Below are 21736 nucleotides of genomic sequence, written 5' to 3'. Positions count from 1 at the left end.
AGCATGCGTTGACCTTTTTTTTTTTTTTTTTTTTTTTTTACAAACGTTTCAGAGATTGATTATATTGAAATACACACTGTATGATTTAGTGCCTCCTAGTGGTACAAAAAACCTTCAATCAGTAAAAAAAATCCATAATGACTCAATTCTAGTTGTAAAACCATTTTTCTTATATTTATCTTCTATACAATTTTTTTGTTATTTTCTGACGTAATGATTTTCTTAATGCAAACCTCGCTCTTGCTTTAGTTTTACTTTCATGTCCCGTGCGCCTTAAAATCTTTCACCATCGAGTATATTTGAAGAAGCGCGTCTTTTTTTGAACATTACTGTATATATTTTTTTACCCATTATGAGCAAGTCTTTATCTCTTATTTCTCACATAAATGGAAGTTTAATTGGGGGGAAAAAATATCGATCCATTTATTCACTTTTTTTAAACTAGAGTAGTTAAATCATGTTTAGGCTACTTTATATTGTGATGCAAAGAGGAAATATATTGCTCACTAATTGCTAACAGTAGACCACATTTTTCCATATATGAAATATTTCATCTTTATCTGGAAAAAAAATCACCCCATATATTGTGCCACACTTATACAATGACTTTTACTTTTTTGACTCAAATGGAATTTTTAATTTTAAATGAGACTAATGAATGCCCATGAAAATATCATGATGATTTTTAAGGGGAGTCCTTTCCTAAAGTAGGAGGTAAATTATTAAAGCGGGCTTCATTGTCGACTAAAATCACGGACTTTCAGAAAAATGAGCTCCGCATACTTGATGACTTTTTGGCAGGCACGGCATAGTCGTCTCCGCTCGTTCCGTCGTAAAAGCCAAGATATGATTTCCATACAAATAAAAGTTGCGTAGATTCCCAATTAGAATGTTTTCTCTCTTCCGCAGAAAATCCCCCATTTAGGGCAAAGGAACATTGGTCTGTTTGCATCTGTTTGTCGGATCAGAGCGGCTAAGACCAACTTATTGCAAGCACATGTGACTCGGTGAGTTTGTGCACGGCCGCAACCTATGCGAACCCCCCTCCCGCCCCCTTTAAGATGGATCTCCGCCATCATTAATGCAGCCCCACGGCAAGCGCATGTCTACACAAGTTTGCACGGGACGCGAACATCTGGCTCCTTCCGATTCGGCCGGGTTCCCTTCCCGCAGACCTGCTTTCGTTCTCCAGGCGCCCAGTGGTATTTTTTGCGCTTTCGGGAGAGGATGTGATGGTGCGGTTGCCGCGGCGATGAACTTCAAAGAGGTCGGGAGGTTGGAGTGGGAGGGGGCACGTCAGTCATGCGCGGGCAGAGGGCAGAACTTGGTCAATGGCGGGGATTTGTCGCCTAATAGCCCCTCTGGGGGGACTTAAGTTCTAATTTCAGAGGTGCTGAAAGTAGGATTTTATGGAGAATGCGCGTTCACATGCTTTTTTCATTACACGCCGTCTAATTGCGGCGATAATGGAGGAAAGGCTGAGAGCTTGACTTTAAAGATGAGCGTATGTTGCCAAAAACAAACTTTGGTTGCTTATCATAGTGTATTTCCTCAATTAGGAAACTTCGACTAATACTGTGGCTGTATTCTACATAGGCTCTCTTGCTGTGAGTAAATGAGTGTCGTTTTATTTGTAAGGGGAATTGTAATCATTAATAAGGGGAGCGGTTAGCTGATGTTGAAAGGTATGTATGTATGTTTTCTCATTCCACATGTTCGATACGTGTCATTTTTCGGTTTAAAAGAAAAAGTTGAAAAAATATGTTTTTTTTGAAGGCTAGATTTGGACCACAAGTAAACACGACGATGACTAGTTTTAAAATCAATTTGGTGTACGTTGGATTGGCTAAACACAACCTTATTCTAGATCTGTATTTTGGGACTAAGGTATGCTTCAAACAGACTAAACTAGATTCACCCCATAATACAACATCCAAAAGTAGTTTGGTGATTTTAACATAAACTTGGGTTTTACCTAATCACAAGTACAGTAAGTGTCAATGATTATTGTGAAACACCCAATCGAACGATTTAAGGCCATCTGCTACCATCCCTATCAGTGTGGATAAGCCTCCCTTAGGTCCCTTTCCTCACATGGTTAGTCTGTGCCTTGCCATAATCATTATATTTTATTTTTATTCCTATTTATTTTGCTTTTATTTTATTTTAATCATTGCACGTGTCTGTGTATTATGTGTTTTGGGTCGTTGGGCGGGAATAAAAGAGGTTTTTTTTTGTCTTATTCTACGCTGAATGTTATGTATAGAACTTGGTAATTCATTGCCCGAGAAGTGATTCACAAATACATTTGATTTTGATTTGCTAATCACCACCAGCTTGTGTAATTAGAAATACATTCTTGACCCCCACACATCGATTTCACAACATAGCTAATTTTCAGGTTTATAATATCAAGTTAATTGACTTAATTTGACTTATTGCCCAGCCCTAATCCAAAATCAGTCTAGTTTTAGACGTCATGCATTTTTTCCCCCTTCCAATGCAATTTGCTTAGCGTCGTTGATGATGTCATCACAGGAGGGCGGCCTGTCGCACGAGTAAATCCTGTCCACGTTAATATTGACGTTCCCCTCCGCTTGTCTCTCCATCAGCAATAGATTTAATGGTCGCTTTCTGCATGCTTATTCAGCACAGAGGGCGGAAAACGAGAGCCGGGAAAACCCTCCGAGGGCCACGAGAGTAAAAGACAAATAAGTGGAATGCGGCTAATGAGGTGCACTGAATAAGATGAGAGCAAGCAACACATTTGTTTTGCCCATTCTACGGACGAGCCACTCAAAACGGCAGTCGCCTTCTGCCAGCAGAAATGCGCCTTTTAAAGGCTTGCGGTCCGACTGGTTATAGAATCCTCGTGGCTGTCAAAGTCGCTCCTCGGCTTCCTGTTTATCTTTCTGCATCTCCTCGACTTCCTCCTGCCATTCCCGACGCCGTGCCTCTTTTGTTACCTCTCTTTCGAAAACCCCGTCTAATCGGCCCAGTTGAAATCAATCTCGTGCAATTATTCACGGGAAATGTTTGCCTTGGCTGCTAACCAACACCAACCTCTGAAATTGGAGGGGGGCTGTTGCATGATGTGTGTGTTTGTTGCCGGTGCAGATGTGCCGCCTAATCGCAGACGCCATCATGCAGAAACTATTCTTTTACAACCATTTCAAAGCATCTGCAATGAGTGTCACTGGGAGGTTAAATCAACTTTGAAATGCAGGTTGCATGCCAGAGTGGAATGAAATTGTAAGAGTATTGCCTGAGCAACTTCTTCTGCCAAGTCCAAGCCACCTACTATTTTTGAAACACACCTCCTTGTCATTTGATTTCCTGCTTTATCTGAAAAGCAAGACAAGTATCCCAAAATTACATATTTCATTAAATACTACAAGTGACTATAGTTAACGCACCAAAATCCATTTTCCAGAAGTTTTGCTTAATACTATCACCTAATACTAGATAAAAAAGTCCCTTAGATTATTAAAATAACAAATGAAATAGGATAGAATAATATGTAAAATGCGTTGTTGAATATGACAAAAAATAAAATAAAAACTATATACACACCATTATTATTATTACCAGTTTATTAACATTTCTTAGCACTTGTATTGTTGGTCCCTGATGGCAGGGCAGTAAAAACATCTCCTTATTCAAAGGCTTTCTGGGAAGGTATTGATTGCAGCCAATTGCAGTAACTAATTAGGCGTAGCACAAAAACTCAGTAAAGAAAGTGTATGGTTTCATGATCCTGTTAGAAAAACACAACGTAAACGAAACGTTATAGCTCAACCCAGCACCCTGCACATATATATTGTATAAACAACAGTCAAGGCTATAAATCAAGTATAAATTGATTCTCTCTTTGACTGGGAACAAAAAAGAATAGTTTTAGTTGAAAGAGCATCACCCTTTGTATGTTCATAATTTACTAATAATTACTTTGTTTGTCTTCTTTAGCAGATACATTGAATTAAATCAAACTTTTATTGAAGATGTCTCTCAGACTGACTCAAAAACCTAAGAGAATATCTTTCTTCAAATGCATGAGTTTCAAATATTACACAACTACAATACTTCACCCAACCTTTAAGTTTATTGGCACATAATCTTAACCCTCCCCTGGGAGAGACTACTCACACTGATTGAGTCATCGGCTGAGTCTTGTTGAACCAGCACACCTGACAACTGTCACCAATAGCACAAAGTGTCATGACATCATCGCTTTCAGACTCTTTTGCACAATTAGGGAAAGGTGCTAGGAAGTTATCGGATTTTTACGCTCATTTCCAGCACGGCCATTGGCAGCTCCACACTTGCATGTGATGATGTCGATACTCCCTGTCTTGTAACTGGATTTTGTGGAGATGACAAAATCTGCAACTAAAAATAAAATTCTAGCTTTCTGAGAACTAAAGTGTTAAAGAATACAGAAATGAACAATGAGATGGTGCCACAGTTTTCTCTTTTTCAAGTTTTTTACTTGAACCCATCAAATAACAAGCTATATAAAGGATCGACTTACTGTGGGAGGTCATGTTCAAGAGTTTTCAGTGAACGCACGACACACAAATTATCCATTTACCTCGCGAATACTACGTAGCTTGCATCTAAGAAATTCTTAGTATTTCCCAGAACTGTTGTGTTGCACACTATATGAATCTGTCTCGTGGACACCATGCCAGAGATAAGACGACATATCTGCGTATTGTTATAAACATGGACCACGTTGAAGGAAAGAAGACCTTTTGAGACGGATCCGGTGAACTGTTTACTTGTAGTGGGGGTTTAGCAGACTCTCTGTCTTTCACAAGAATATGTTCTTCTGAAGTTGTTGAGAAAATTGTCATATTTTGTGTCAGGTTTTATTAGTCTAGTCCAGGGGTAGGCTGTGGCTCTTTTCGTATTTCTGTCTGGCTCGGAGATTAAGTTATCTTTTTTTAAAGCATCTAAGCCAGGTTTGCAACATGGTGTTCCTACCACTAGCGGTGGAAGCACTGTAGCACATTTCTACCCTTGACGCTTAAACCACATTAAACCACACCACCTACATTGGATATTACCAAATCTTACTGCAATATGTATTCTGTGTAGCACTATTTAGTTACTCTATATAACACGCTACAGTGGGCATTTGCACGTCACACTGGGTATTTGTATATTGTATTCTTTTGGCTTTATTATTGTACTGTTCTCAGCTCAGGGATGCTGCTGGAAATGTGAATTTCCCTTAGGGGATGAATAAAGTATCTATCTATCTATCTATCTGGTAGGAAGAAATGTCATTAGGATATGTTCCTGTCTTAAGGCCAATGAGATGCATAAGAATACACGCGAGTGTGACGTCTGCCTTCTACCTGTATATTTTTTCAAGCCTATACTTTGCATAAGTTATGAAGAAAAGGAACAATGTGCTTGAGAAATTGAGAATGAATGTTTGTCTATTTAAAAATGTTCAGGATTTGCTTCAATAAAACCGAATTGAGGAAGAATAATGGCCACTTCATCAGAACTGCGATGATGTCCCATAGCTAAAGGTAAATACATCAGCGTTCCTCTCTTTTGCAGTATTTAATGACATTTCTACAGAAGAACTCTGCTCTCACCGTTTTTTGAAACTATTATTCCTGATGAAAATTACAGTCAAAATGGACCTCAATGATGTGACTGCGGGAGAGAGGCAAATTTCAAGTGGGATATTTTTTGATAATGGACACGGGCTCCGGCATTATTATTGTGTCATAGATTTAGTTAAATTCACAAACTTCACACAGTGAAATAAAATGCACTGTAGAATTGGCTTTATTATGGAGATCAGGTTTGGGGCCTTTGTTAATTTTTGTTTTAAAATAAACTGCGTGGAACTGAAACATAAATCTTAATGTTTTGCTTTCATGGCTCGTCCAGTTTTAAAGGTTCCTGAACCCTCGTCTAGTCCATTGGTTATAGACTTGATAATCTTGATTTCCAAATCTCGAGCAATGTTACAATGTACTGGTATAAACACTCCCGGGAAATGCTCTGTTGTTCTTGTGCTTACCATCACAACTTGTTGGATCAAATCGATCCTGTTCCATTCATCCTGACTTTGTAATTCTCAAAAGGCAAGCAGCCTTTCATGTATCGTTGTGGCTATTCTAAGAAGTGTGGTCGTTGTTATTGTTGTTGCTTCTTCCAGAATGAAGTCACTCCGGCGAATATAGTCAGGATTTCCAATTACAGGGAGAAAGCTGTGTGCTGAGCGCTGTTTGATGACAGTTTTTAAATTCATTTTTAGTTTCTCAAATACCCTTAAATTGATGCAGCATATCCTTACAGTGTCTGAAAAATAATTAACTCTCATATTTGAAATAGTGACAGATAAATTATCGGCACTGATAAATATTGACATTTTCCAAAATCTGAAATTTACTCTCAATCTAAACTAGCATGTACCAATGTTATCACTGGGAATAGAGCCGATCAAAGTGTTGGTCACTCAATCTGATTTGGATGTTGTCCCCCAATTAATTGGATAAATATGTGGTTATCAACGTCAATGTTAAAAAAATTAAAAAAAAAGTAAGAGACGTACTGGATCAACTTCTTAGACTGCTGAAACTTTTGTATATCACAAGTATTTAATTGGGACTGGTTATGCTATTGTTTCCATACAAAACTACTACGTGTCAAAACTCCGATCAAAAGTGGTACCCTGATTTCTAACAGCAAAAATTTGCACATTCTTGCACGTTTTCTCTAATACAGTGAAACCTCACAATAATGCAGTTCACTTTTTAAGATCTTGCTTCTTCTTTTTGCATTGTGCATTGTCTTCTGCATTCAGATTGTCCAAATCTTCTATCCGCTTCTTCTATAAATGATTCAAAATATTTTTTGACAGTACAGTAGGTATTTGTAATACAAACATTGATTCTGTACTTTAATTTGTAAACCAAATGCTTGAGCTTGTATTAAGAATTTGTTCTTTGGTTTTAATCTATAATAGAGTAATCATGAAAAAGTTAAGGTCTATACTCCAGAGATTTCACTTATCCTGGGTTTATTTTAGAACGTAACCCCCGCAATGAATGTGGGTTCATTCTCCTGACTTACTCCACACTTGTTCAATTCAGTTCATCCCTAATCACCGTACCACACTCTTCTACCAAGTAGTCTTATCGTCGCCTGTACTCGACGTGCATCCGAGAGGTGAAGTAGCGTTAAAAGAACCGTGGCCAAAGTGACTCTGAGAAGATGTGTATCCATGCGTGCGTTGCTGCACTTGTATACTAATGAGCGTGTGTAGCCTTGCGTCTGGCCGGCCACGGCCACATCTGTTTGTCATGTTTGCACTTAAGCGCCTGCAGGAGCCACCATTCTAAGTGGAGACAGTCCTCTCTCCCAGTCTCTCCCTTTCCTCCTAATTACATTTGTTCGTTAATCCATTTTCTGCCCTCTCCTCCTTCCCTTGTTTACGTTCTCGCTCCGCTGGGCTTTGGCCTCCTCCGACCAGCAGACAGTGACCTTTAAGGAGATGCCAAAAGACTGCGTGCTAAGACAGTGTTACCCCCTCCTTCACCCTTTCACCGCGCACACATATACTCAAACACACACCTACTGAGTCCCATCGTGGCCCCGTAGTATCCCCTTAGGCCGTCTCCGTCCAAGAGGCTAATGGAGTTAGCTTAATGTCTGCACAGCGCCAGTCATAAAACTGATTTGAGGCTGAAGGCTTGGTGCCGAGACCACCACTCTGCTCGCAGAAAAAAAGCGCGATGGGAGTGAGATGTTAAAGGAGAGTGAGTGGAGGAGGTGGGCTCCACGGAGGCGTAACTACGGCAACTGCAGACAATCTAATTGGTATTGACATCCTTGTCTCGGAGGAAATTTGACATCTAAGGGCAAATCATTCTATTTAGTCGCCTGAATAGTCTCGGAGGCGGGGCACAAGGAGCACAATCGCGCTACGCCGTTGTCCCGGTCCTTGCGTCTGAGCTCTGCCACGCTACGATCGATCCTAATCTGATCGGGAGAGGACGAAGAAGAGAAGCAGCAGCAAGAGAGTAAAAAAAAAAAAAAAAAAAAGAAAAAATGTTATCAAAAGGTCTGTTGGGATCATATTTAACAAGAGAGACTACAATCGGGGCGGCGGCCTGTAATGCACTTGTGTTGCGCTTAATGTATAGAAGAGCCTGGGCCCAGTAATGGTTCTGCAGCCAAGGTGGCTGGGCTTCAAAGAAATGTGCTTGCTTTAGCTAAAAGACTGCCAAAGACCTTCATTCTGTTAGACCATCAAATATGGCTTCCACTCACGACACACACACTGATTATATTATCCTCACTCCCTTGAGAAACTCATCCCGTCTTCCTTTTTGTTTGAGTGACTGACCGTCAATGGGGGCAAGTGAAGTGGTGCTGTCCATCAAAGCTTTTTGGGAATTTCTTTCAAGCAAAATAAAGGCCCTACTCAATGGAATGACCCTGATGGTTTTGCTCCATAACAGTCATGCATGAATGCATAGACAAGCTGCGGTAGAAGTGTAAGGCAACAATTTTGTTTCCTCCAGATTTTTTGACACAATCAACCAGTAGCAAATCTAAATATGTTTTCTTCTGCTTATCATGGAGGGAGCTGCCTCATCAGAGATGTACAGATTTCCTTATCCCTAGCCACTTCATCCAGCTCATCTGGCTAGTCAGCCTAGGTACATGAATCTCAACTGTGTCCTGAGTCATCCTGGAGTTGTCCAAGCCACATCAGCTTGTTCCTCTCAACGTGGAGGATCAGTACCTCTACACTTGATCCCCCTATCCCAAGCCACTTTGTCCAATTCATACCAATGCGTTCTCAGGCCACCATGAGACGTGGTCTTTTCAGTGTTTCCTGGGTTGTCCTGGACATGTTCAGAAATGCCCGAGCCACATCAGTTGGCTCTTTTCAATAGGGAGGATCAGTGGCTCTACACTGAGTCCTTCCCTGATGACTAAGGTTCTCGCCCTATAATGCAGATAAACTAAAGAGAACCATTTCTCAGTTGATCATTCCATAACTACCCACAAAAGTTGAAAAACCGCGTCGAAGGGAGATCAGTCCGGCAATGCTTTGACAAAGTTTTGATTAAGATGCACTTCTTGAACAATTTTTAACTATATTCAAAAACACAAAAATTGATGTATAAAATGTATATATCTGTGTGAAGTCAAATGCCCCTATACTTCTCGATAACTGGCATTTCCTTGCCCGTCTTCCATTATTGTTTAAAAACATCTACTCCATTTCCTTCAATAGTGCCCGTCCTGCTAATGGAAACTGTGCTTCAACACGTTGCCAGGTGTGTCATCTACTTAAGACAAATAAACACTTGAGACAGACACCTCCTTTGTCCCGGCCAGTCTTCGTAATTATCCCGCTTCATTGACGCTATTGTTTGTTCACGGCTGTTAAGCGCTGAGCCCTTTTGAACGTCTTTGCGAACTGAAACAGTAGCCCATATAGAGTAGAGTATGTGGATATTTATTGATGTTTAGAATACCGTAGAGTTTGTTTTGATCATATTCACAAGTTTTTGTTCTGCCTTTTCTTGCTCAAATTTTCCAATTTTTACCGTGGTCTAGTATCAGATTTTGTCTTACTGTAAATTTCACACTGAAGTCCTTTGTCATATACGCTTTGGTCACGATTCGATTGTAACACGATACTAAGGTGCCAAATCGATTCATATCACGATTTTCGATAATGTCATTTCTACAAGTATTGCAATTCGATTGAATTGATGTTTGCGATTTAATTTCCTTTTCCAAAAATGAGCAACTTAAATCATACACTTATGTGATAATAAATCATGAATGATGTTCATATAATGTACATCAGTCAGTCAGTCCAAAAAAATTCCCCTTTGATTTATGAGCTATTATAATAATGTTTTTACTGAACCCCTAATAAAGAAAAGCAATGTAAGGGTCAAGAAATAAAGTCAAAAATTAATCAATAAATCATTATTAACTTAACATTTTGTTCCTTTCATTGAAACAAATGCCACAGTGCACAATTTCAGCCTGTTAGGTTAAAACGTTTTTAGGAACAACGCACAGGAGAGATAACAGGTTATAAGGTATTTGACTCAACCTTTCAGTAATTAAGTGCACGATTGAGGAGCAGATATGACAAAAAATACTCCAATTTCAACACAAACATTCAAAGTGAATACAGCAGCAGAGCAGATATGTTTTATTGCTTTTTCATATGCCATCTGTATCACTGGTGGTCTAGTGGTGAAGTGTCAGCGCCCTCCCTGTCATGACCCAGGTTCCAATTCCATGGCATCCAACAGATTGATTAATCATTGCTCAAACACGGAAATATACTGTAAAACCGTGTGTAGTAACGCACATCTGCATATACTGTATGCATTTCCAATCTGTATTCTGCGGTATATAGGGCGCAAATTTCTGGCCAATTCGGGGTTCTAAGGTGCGCAGTGTTGTCTGGAAAATACAATACTTTTTTTTGCGTAAGACTTCAGTTTGTGTTGTATAGGTTTTGACATTATGCTTAACATCCCTTTCGTCGAACAAAACCCTAGTATTAAAACTGTTTGTCAAGTCCGCTGGTGGCATATATAAATCTTTTTTACAATTACGACAGTTGTTTCTTCAAGTGTAAGCCTCGGCGTCAATTTTCGCATGGTGCTTGTTTGCTACGGCGAGGAGGTGGTTAATGATTGCCTTCAAGGCAACGATCAAGCCCTTAATAAGGAGATAATAACACTGACTGTGCCGCAAATTAAATACTAGCTGATTTCATTTGAGCTTCCGGCTTTGAGCGAAGTACACAAAGGCGTGTTTGTGAGTTTGCGCACACATTGGTATGGCTTTGCGGGTGGCTGTGCGTGCTCACGAGTGCATGTGTGCAAGTATGTGATGAGGGTGTACAGAGAAGCTGATGGCTGCAGATATGTGTCCCAGACACTTAAGTCATAAAAGTGTGTCTCGGAGCCCCATGGCTGTGCAGGCCCTGGTGCCTGATGTTATCACGGCCAAACAGTGGCCACTCTATCAGGACAGCAGAGTACAGAGGCATTCCAGCAACACTGCTTTTGGGGGGGGGAGTGGGTTATGGACGGGTGGTTGACAAGTAAGGGGGGCGGGGATGGAGCTGGGGATAGATGCGCTCAGGCAGAAGGATTCGAGCTTGAAGACACTGGATTGTTACTCTGGGCTGTCGTGCTGGAAGATGGATTTTATTTTTGCTTTCAAATGTAGTTCTTTTTTATCGGATGCATTTTTGTTTAAAACTTGGTCAGCAGACGAGATTTGAGCAGAGAGGGTGGAGCAGCACATGTAGACAGAAGATATAATACGTCGTCATTTTTCAAATAAAAAGTAGTAGTGTTTATACCACACGTGTCAAAACTCTTGGCCTGCGGTCCAGATGTGGCTCGCTACATCATTTTATGTGGCACGCGAGACATTGCTTGAGAGAAGCACAAGAGAAAAATGAGTGTCAGTGACTTTTAAATATATCCACTAGATGTCGCCAAAGCTAGTCACCACTCGGAATGCGCCCCATGTAGCTGTGTTTCCTGTCCCTCATTGAGGACACCCAACCCTATGTCATTTCACCTTAAATAAATGTCACGGACACGCCGTTTAAGGCAAAATGAAAAATAGAACATTTGAAAAATAAATAGCACCAGAATGTTCTTGTAGAAGTTTAAAGAAGTCTTGGTTCCTCTCTAAAATACATATCAAAGCAAACAGCAAAGTACCCTTATACAGGTTAACATTTTTAGGAAAAAAAACAACTAAAAGGTAGACCCGCTGAGCCCCAAAAAACAATTTATATATTTATAAATAGAGCCATACAATAGGTTCCCGACCCCTGGTCTAGTGGATAAGATTGGATGTGTTGCCTGCTGAGATCCAAGTTTGATTCCCGTTGCATCCAATATTATGCAACTGTGATCAGAAGTATACTCCAAACTGTTCAATCAATGCACAAATTGTGTTACTTAATTTTTCTGTGCAACCCTAGCTGTTTCTGTAGTTGTAACTCCATTCGCCCAATAGTCCGCTGCGATTTTTATATGAAAGAAATAAAACAAATATCTATTCTTTTGAGGGTACGCCTTATAATCTGTTGAGCTTTATAGAGCAACAAGTATGGTACATTCCACCACCAGCGTTTCTGGTATGTGCGTATGGGAACCCTGACAAGTAACATCTTCAGTAGCAGACCAGTAGCACCTCACAATAGCATGTCGCCTCTGCAGGGGTCAAAGGTCTCATGACAAAGATGAGTTGGGTCTGGAGGTGCCGAGGGGGGTTATGGGCGAGGGCTAAGGTTCTGAGTTTAAGGTTTTCGATCAGCCCCTCCGTATGCCAGCGATCATCTCTGGCCCGGATTAGTATTTGTATCCTGTTACAGGCGTTTGATTCCCGTGGAGTTAAGTTCAGCATGGCGCTGAGGGGCCAGCAGGGCCGCTGAGAGACCGGCTGATTTATGTCTCGCTGAGTGAGAGAAGCAGGTTCATGTCGGAGGTCTCTTTGCAAGCTACTTTTTTTTTGTGTGTTTGTGTGTCCAGCTGAAGCACACCGAGCCAAACCTCGCGGCAGGGTGCCATGCGGCCTGGAACGGCCACATTTGTTTGACTTTGCGTGCATGCCTTAAGGTTTTTGCCGCGCTTAAAAATAAAGAGGGGCTAGCGAAGCGCAGGGGTCTCAGAGCCATCCTGATTGGAAGAATGGCCGCCTAGTGATTAGCAATTTTGTTAATTATTTTAATTATTTTTTTTTATTTTGCCTCTTACCAAAGCCATTCTGCAATACTTGAAAAAAATATTTACCGGATTTTCCACACTATAGGGAGCACTGGACTAAATTCACACTACAGTAAAGCTCAGGGTTATAAAATAAAATGAAAATACCGAATTTGTGCATTTTTTGAACAGTCGAAATATATCACTGGTCATGATTGCATACGATCAGATGCAACAGGAATTAAACCCATATCACTGTGGTGAGCGCGGCGAATCCTATCCATTAGACATTGGGTTTTAGCTCAAAATCACAGTATCAAATTGTTGATGTTATTATCCGGCCGGAAGAATTTCAGACTTTAATTTCAGACTTTAAACAAAAGGTTGGGGACTACTGAAATACATATCACGATTCACAGTTCACGGATCCCTTAACTGCATGCGTCGTCAGGGCACCAATGAGGACGCAACTCTGGACAGCCTTCTCCACTGTTGATGGTCCCTGGCCTGTTCTTGGGTCATTGCAAAGTTGGTACCAGTCTTTGTATAATAGTCTTGTAACCCCAACTCTCAAAGTTTTTATGAAGTGCATGAGATTCAAAAGTGAATGAAGTGAGAGGCATTGTGGGAAGAAATTTGGTCGTTCTGAACTGAATGAAGAAAAAAAGCCCATTTTTGTTTACTATCTCAATCATCCCTCAATGCTTTATGGAAGAGTTATTTACAGAGTTATCATTTTGCATATATTAAAATATGATGTTAGTTATTTCATTAAAATAAAAAAAACTCACTCATTTTTGAGGGATAATACTTTATGTTCTTCTGGGAAAAAAAAACCAAACATATTTTTTAACATGACAGCAGTGATATATAAACACCAAAATAAGTTATTCATAAAACACGCATAGAAAATCTCAGTATTGTCTGGTGCATTTTTAATGATTTATAAATTTCACGATTGATGGTCAGATTGTAATGAAAATATATATACTCCTGCAAGAGTTATGTTGAAGCATAATGGGGAACAATATTCTTAATTTATAGTCAATGTTCTCTGTAAATAGCAGTAGTCATTTTCATTTGACATATATCCCTTCCTTTAAAATGTTCTAATTTGTTATGTTGGACTACATTAAAGATAATAGTGTCCTCAAGAATTATTCATTATTTGTTAATGAAGAATAACAGCCATTAAACGGGAAGCTATCAATTCTAGCATATTAAAAACTTTGTCTCTTTCCAAACGAGATGGCAAAGCATGCTTGCCTTAATCCATTTGTCTTTATAAGTTTATTAATATCATGGAAATGAATTCATATCTAATCCTGAAGTAAGGTTATTTGATGCTAACATGTTGCAAAATGCCGTATAGATGTTTTAGGAAATAAGCATAGACTACTTACTTAAACACTGAGAGTAACAACACATTCAACACGAAAAAATTAATACAGAACAATGCAGTATTTTCTCTCTTAATAACTTCTTCAAACCATTTATAAACATTGAAAACTTAAGACCCTAGAAGACTGTATCGTACACCAGAATTGATGCATTATTTTTAATAAGTTGAGTGTTTTACTGTTTTTGTGCAGCTTTTACGGGATGGGAAAAGCAAAAATTACCGCAATTATCAACATTAAGTATTTTTGAGTCTTTTTCTTTAAATGCACTTTGTCTTACGTGAAATTCCAAGTATATTTTCTTTCTTTAAATCTTTTTTTAACTCAAGCAGGAAAGAGCCACATTACGTGCAGCTTCTTGTGGCTCCCCTAATGTCCCTGAGGGAACTATTATGTGCGTGCGTTTTCATAACTATTTTCCTTGTGTACTTCTGCATCCTTTTCTAAAGGGCCTCAGTAGATTTTTCTTGTTATTCAATCAACTTTTTATCTGATCCAGAATGGTGGCGATGGAAATCCAACATGGCAATTTTTTTGTAAATCCCGTCATTTGTCGCGGGTGCTATTCGCATTTTCTTCCCTCGAAGCGAAACTTTGTACACGTCAACAGCGTTTTCCTTTCCAATCATTTGAAAGTGGAGCTCCGCGCCGAGAATCGATGGCTTAATGCAGCCTGTCCATATTTATGCGTCCATGTCCGTCTCCCTTTTGAAATATGATGTGGCGATGATGGCGCCGCGGATATTCTCGACGGTGCATTTTGGACCTTTTGAAAACCGGAGCATCTGCCCGCGGGCCTGCCGAGCCATCTGGATGCGACCGGGTCGGGCAGGACATGTTACTGCTTTTGGTGATGAGAAAGGCGAACAACACCTTTGACCTTCGCTAGCCTTTGACCTCCGCAGCCAATATGGAGCCACTGATGCTATGGGTTTCCTATATCGGGCATATGCTGGCGCGTTAAAAGAAATTCTTCATTATGTAGCCTCGACCGTGTTGTAAACAGCCGAAGCTTTAAGAAAATAGATATTTACTCGGCAGGCTTTCTATTTGATTAGAAACAGAGAAACTGGCATACAAATTCAATGTCGGGGTTCCCCAAGGGTCTTAACAACTTGAAAAAGTCTTGAATTTTACAACTGCAGACTGAGGCATTGGAAAGGTCTTAAATTCTGTCTACAAGTCTTAAATGTAACTCTCAAATGTCTATCCTTTATCTGCGTGGTAGAGTTATTTAACCGTATAATAAGTAAACTTACAAAAGTATGGAACGTTGTCGTAAAATAATTTTTCATTTCCTCTGACTTTATGGATTTCTGCTTTTTCGAAAATGCAGTCTTACATAGTGTCGGTCTCTAACTCGTTGTCACCAGAGTAACTTTGGGATTGAATGTCTAGGTTTGACCGGTTGTGGTTGAGTAATCTCAAGTATAACTGGGTTCTGGCTGTAATTGGGAAGGGTTGTCCAGTTGACGCCCGAAACATTTTCGGCGGCAGCACCACTGTCGTCCGGCGTGTGTGGTAACGACAGCAGTCGGGCACAGACCTCTGTCACAGGGTCGCCCGGCTGATGTCCCACACCCGTCGCAGTGGCGTGCAGGTCTGCCCCTCCGAACGGTTCCGGTTCGCCCCCACACAGTCTCCCGCCTGCCAGGACTTGAAGAACGCGCGGCATCAGGCCTGGTGCGGCCGGTTCGTAGCTGGCGGGGTTCGGGTGCGTCTCATTCTGCTCTTACCCTAGGTGACGGGTAAGAGCAGTCTCATCCTTAGTCCAGGCCAGTCCCCTTTCAGTCTCAGCGCGGTCCGTCCACCTTTGCAAACCAAGCTTCAGCCGTCGGATACTCAATACCTTCCCTGCTTTTATGGAGTGAAGCTTTATACTACAAAAGATCAAAGCGGCACCGCGAGCAGCAGCCTTTCCAGCGGCTCCGTGTTATTTCGCACTTTTTGTGATTTATTGTTTTAAGTGTCTGCTATCTTCGGTGTTTTTCGTCCCGTTTGACAACTACACTTTGGATTACTTTCTATCCTATCGTTATGGGTTTTAACGCACAAAAATGCGTGTATTCGAGGAATCACCTCATTGCCCTGAAGAAATCGTGGATGGAGAGCCAGAGCTAGCTAAGCGGCTAGCGGCGTTGTAAGTCTTTGGTACCGTCCGTAATCATGGTAAATGTGAACTCTACCAAATAAGACCGACAAACTGGCTGTGCTGGTGAAAAACATCAAAGCGCACAGGGAGTGCAGTTTGCTGTGTTTTACGGAAACGTGGCTCACGTCTGGCATCGCGAACGCTAACGTGTGGCTACCCGGAGCTACCGGAGCTATCAGGAGCTACCCGGCTTCAGAGCTGTTAGACGGAGACACGAAAGCCTGCGGGAAGCACAAAGCGGTGTATCCCTGGGCATTCCATCCACTGCAGGGACGTCGAACTTTTGGACTAGTGTGTGACGTCATCCACTCCGCTGTGGCTAAACTACAACAAAGCAGCCCCGAGGGAATCCTGTTAATCTGTCAATAAACAACAAAGGAGACTGCTGGAAGTGTGAATTTCCCTAAAGTACCCATCCATCTATCTCTCTACCTCTCTACCTACCCACCCGCTGTCGCGACTGGGTGGCGACGGGTGCCCGGATCCATCATTCCTCCTGTGACTGTGTGCAAGAACAGGTGCGAGGTTGGGCTTAAACTTAATTGGATGTGGCCTTGAAAGTCCTAAATTTGAATGGAAAATATGCTTGGGGAACCCAAAATGTGTCGCACTTAGCATGGATGCTAAGGCAGAACGCTTTGTTATTAGCTTGTCAACATACGTCTGCATTTGATTGGCGTTGTTTTGCTTTGTGTAATCATTGCCTAAAGCCGGTGCCACACTGATGAATTTGTGTGTGTGTGTTGAGGAATCTCCTCCCCACTAAAAACAAACATTTGATTATGGAACCCTGGCTGCATTCCTCAAAACAACCGCTTGGAAATGATCTGAAGGACGCCACGCCTCCTCCGGGATGACGGCAGCCCACGGGCAATGACTGATCGCTTTTCCACGCCGAGATTCAATTACAAATTAGAGTGCACGTCACCTCTGACCTTTTCTTCCTGTATCACCTTGTCATGGGAAGCAGCTCGGAGCGGATTTACGACAAATATCGGCAAAATAATTCTACCGATGACCCCTCATTTATTAAATGCTGAATCTCAACGTTAATGATGATATATATTTATCACTATATGTCAGTATAATAGAGAGAAATGTTACAATCTGACAATGTAAGACATACTAATAGAGCTGGTCAACGAATCGAATGAATTTGATTAATTGGGCATTTTCAAAATCGACAATTTGCTAAATCATACAATAGTTGGTAGGATTTTTTTGGTTGATTTGAATAACCCAAAACCGAGTAAATAACTAATTTGTGTGTATTTTTTATTTTTTGGCACAAACTATTAATGTTAGCTTTTAATGCATCTGATTATTTAGCACAAAACTTCAAACAAATGTGTTTAGGGTGAGGTATATTGATTGTAATTGAATAAAACTGTAATCATACAGACTGACTTATAAAATCCTAATTTTATTTAATGGTCATAGCCTGTCTTTGTAGCTAATGTTGCCGATGTGAAAATTGGGGCAAAGTATCTGGTCAAGACTATAAATTTGATTCGTTATAATACCGTTCTAATATCGTAAGCAGAATATGGTCCCCTTACAGAATATTTTTTGTTATAAGGAATATACGATTATTTCTCCTCACTATAACATTTAATTTATATTAATTTCACAGTTTTGCTACCTCATGGATTTGCATCGTGCATAGTGTTCTGCAATTTGTACTGTAGTTAATTGAAAACAAGAATTAAAAAAAACGTTTATGCAATGCTTTTATCTATTGCTTGAGGCTTTAAAAAGGGTTTGTCCTTCATTGTATAATAGAATATCTTTTTGTATGATAATATTAATAATAGATAAAAAAAATAAAGGTTGGTAGTTGGTGGCTTTCACCCACCAGCCATGTTCTTTTTGAATCCACCCCTGTGATGAATGAGATCACCGTATGTATTTTTAAATAAAAGAGGGGATTCCTACATAATACATATTTATTTTAAACATTTTACAGCATTGAAAAGCATTAAGCATATTTGTTTATGATTGTCCTCCTACAAATATCAGATGAAATATATTATATTTTCCCTCTCCTTTTTTCATTTCCAAGCATTTTGGAAAAATTTTCAGGGAGCCAATTGGATGGTGCGTGCAACCCCCGGCCCAGCTTGACTAATAAAATCTATATTTAAATTTTTGGCCATATCCCGTTGTTGTAGCGAATGTAGTAGTTGTGATACTTTGGGCAAAGATTGATGATCATAAATTTGATTAAATGGAATACATTTCTTATATTGTAAGCAGTACACAGTCCCTTTACAGAATATTGTTTACATTTTGTCGAGGATAAAGAATGCATGACATTTTGAATGGTTATCTGCCTACAGGCAATTCATCATTTGTGTTTCTAGCATTGTGTGATGGTACCTTCTCTCAGATGGTAGATTTTCTTTGCTTTATTTTTAACGGAGGCTTAGAATGTTTAGTCATTTGCAAATTCAAGAAAAATAAAATGAAATTAACTCCTGGTAATTAGAATAATAATTTCCATTACAGTATTAGTTTTTTATTGAAACTGAAAAACTACTGAAAAAACAGTAGTAGTTCTGTTAAGAATGGGCCAACAAACTGTTTTCTATTAACAGTTTTGTGTTATTGTAAAATGCTAGACAGTGTTTCTTTAAATTAAACAGGAAATTAATTTGTACTTAAGATGAAATACATCAGGTTTTCATGTACCAGGCTCAGTCTTGTTAGCACGACTAAGATATGATGGCTGACAGTGATAAATAAAACGATAAACACCAATTATCTTTCTGACTTCCGCTTCTTGCTGGAGGTAGAAGTCCCAGGATGCATTTCCAGTCCCCTGACTGCTTCCGTGTGTGCTAAACATTGACCTTGCGACCTCTGCTCATGACCTTTGATCTGTGATGTTGACCTTTTTTGCGCGGGAGGATGGCTCTCTTCTATATCTCCGCCGGTCCTCTCCATTGACTACCTGCCAGGCACCTGCTCTGAGAAATGAAGCCGGGGCCAACATCTCTCTGGGGAGCCCTTTCGGGGGCCGCGCAAACACCGAGCATCCCCACCCCTCGCATGTGAATGGGCTTTGAGTGGCCCCCGGTAAACCAATCTCCCTAATTATCTATTGAAAGAACATTCTTTTTCCTCGCCCCGTCATTACATCGATGCCCATCGGTTCAGGGTAACGGAGAGAAAAGGAAAGCCGAGGGAGGGAGCGGAAGCGGGGGAAGAAAATACGAGGGGCCCGGAAGATGCGAACGGGGCCGGGTCTTCCCGTTTTTCATTAAGCTTAATTGTGGGTCAAAGGGAGCAGATTCGGGATATAAATCCAGAATACGGGTTGCAGGTCAAGGCAGTGAAGAGATATTAAACATGAGGACGTGCATCATGCTGCAATAATGAGTGGTCAGGTCATGTGATCGCTTGGCCCCCAACTGCACCATTTGGGATGTCCCATGTTTGGAAGGAAAAAAAAATTCCAAATTTATCAGTACAGGATATTCAACAAATTACTCTTTTATCAAAACTGTTTGAGCATCTCAAATTAAGTAGTGCGATTGTGTAATCACAAGACACTGCGTTTTTTTTCCCGAAATGAATAGTTTGTTATTCTAGGAATGGAGTGTTTGGCCAACAAAAATCGTCACGGTTAGGGTTTAACGACGCGGGCCAATAAGAGGCAAGTTTTAACGACACTAGCCAATAAAGGCAGGGCAAAGTTTGCAAGCAGCGTGTAATGGGCTGGTTGTATGCTGTCAGTCAAACAGCCTGGGTGGGCGGGGGCACACAATTGGCCACCAAAACAAAGGAAGACGCAGCGTGACAACTAGTAGCCTTAGCAGCTCGTTACATTAAAAATATGTTCATCAATTAAATCAGTCTCGGTGCAGATAATGGATGGATGGATAATAGAGGACGGAAAAAATGGAGTAAGCGAGAACATATAGCGCTGTTCTAGTTGACCAAATACTCCTTTCAATCAAACAACAAATTATAAATCCTTGAAAACCGCAGTCTTTTACGATTACACACCCGCACTATGTCACATCGGGATATCGATTAGGTTTTGGTTAATCGTGCAGCCCTATTATCTATGCATAGATAGTCATAAAGTAAATAATCTGTCTTTTTGAAACCCGGGTTTGAATACTGAACAAAATCACTCACTCATTCTTTGAGTTCCTTTTTATGTTAAAAAAACAACATGTATGTTATATACACGGATAAATGCGGTATGTGAAAAAAAAACAACACATTGCTCTCTGGTATTGTTTGGGGAGCAGACAAATATGGAGGGGGGCCCTACAAGCTGAATGAACATTCTTTGTTTTCCTTCCACAAAATATTTTTTTACCGTTGTTGTTTTTCACACTATAATTACTATTAAGACCCTCCCTCGCAACATAACCACCAAAGAGCCACTTGAGAGGAAGCACCTTCCAGTCCGCTAATGTCTTAGAGGGGATGAACGTTCTCCCTGTGAGCACCCGTTAGCAGATTTCAAGACACATGCCGGGTCAAGAGCAGGCAGATAACGGCTCAAGAGGAAGATCTTGCTGCTCTCGGCCCCGTCCTGGCAAAACACTCCACGCTCGCATGCAGTCGCCGTGTAGCCCACAAGATAAGAGGGGAACACATTTACTTTGAAGCTAAATTTAGTCGCGTTTGCTGTGAGTTTCTAGCCTTTGAAGTTTCTCACTGGTAGTTTTTATCTACCGTGCATGGTTCCCTTCACAAATAAAAATGCTAGTCGTTTTTGTACCCGTAAAACGGGATTTCCCAAAACGACGTTGATTCAGATCAGCTGAACCTATACAGAGATCCGTCGGTTATTGCGGTTAACCAGGACCACACGCAAAAATCCGCCAAGTAGCGATACACCTTCTTCAAAGTCCCAAAGCCTCAAGATGATGTCCTTATCGACTGTGACTAGACGACTGTAGCAAAATTACAATTACAGATCTACAAATAAAACAGACTACAGAATTGCAGTTATATAAATGGTCTTTATCGTCATTAAAGAAAAGTAAAACGGAATTGGAGGGGTTTTCCTTTCAGAGTAAGAAAAGGATCTAGTGTGCGGCTGGCTAGCTGCATGCTAGCATCGGGTAACTTCAACATCAGCAAGTTGTAGCTCCAGGTCATCCGTTACAGGGGTCATGGATCTGCCGTTGAGCTACATTCTTGGCATTAGTGGTTTAAGAGAGTTGTTAGCCTAGCCGCAGTACGAGGCTGGACCTGCAGCCTCACTATTGCTTTCTCTCCTGACGTTGCCTCAGTTCCTTCCCTGACAACAATTCCCGTTGCGATCAGCATTTGTATGCGCTCTTCTGACGTTATTAAGTAGACAATTAAATCTTTTCAATGTAACAAGCTGCTAAAAGCTAGCGGTTGCCAAACTTCCCAGTGTTTTTTTCTTCCAAAAACATTGACTTATGCGACCGCCCACCTGCTGTTTG

The 21736-nt window shown here is 40.6% G+C and overlaps 1 protein-coding gene across 6 annotated transcripts in view; it reads left to right on the top strand.

The window, feature by feature from the left end:
- Nucleotides 1–21736, top strand: part of LOC148350073 (uncharacterized) — a 407697-nt gene that overhangs the window by 44631 nt on the left and 341330 nt on the right. For 2 of the 6 annotated variants that reach the window (XM_088319760.1, XM_088319761.1), the window contains one exon: nucleotides 910–1007. The exons of the other annotated variants lie outside the window; for them this stretch is intronic. The gene's annotated coding sequence lies outside the window, so the exon portion shown is untranslated. The remainder of the gene's footprint in view (nucleotides 1–909; nucleotides 1008–21736) is intronic. 6 annotated transcript variants of the gene reach the window in all.

The sequence above is a fragment of the Urocampus carinirostris genome, chromosome 16 (assembly GCF_059441175.1).
Source record: "Urocampus carinirostris isolate Australia breed hairy pipefish chromosome 16, RoL_Ucar_1.0, whole genome shotgun sequence".
Classification (NCBI taxonomy): domain Eukaryota; kingdom Metazoa; phylum Chordata; class Actinopteri; order Syngnathiformes; family Syngnathidae; genus Urocampus; species Urocampus carinirostris.
This window is presented reverse-complemented; position numbering and strand designations above follow the sequence as displayed.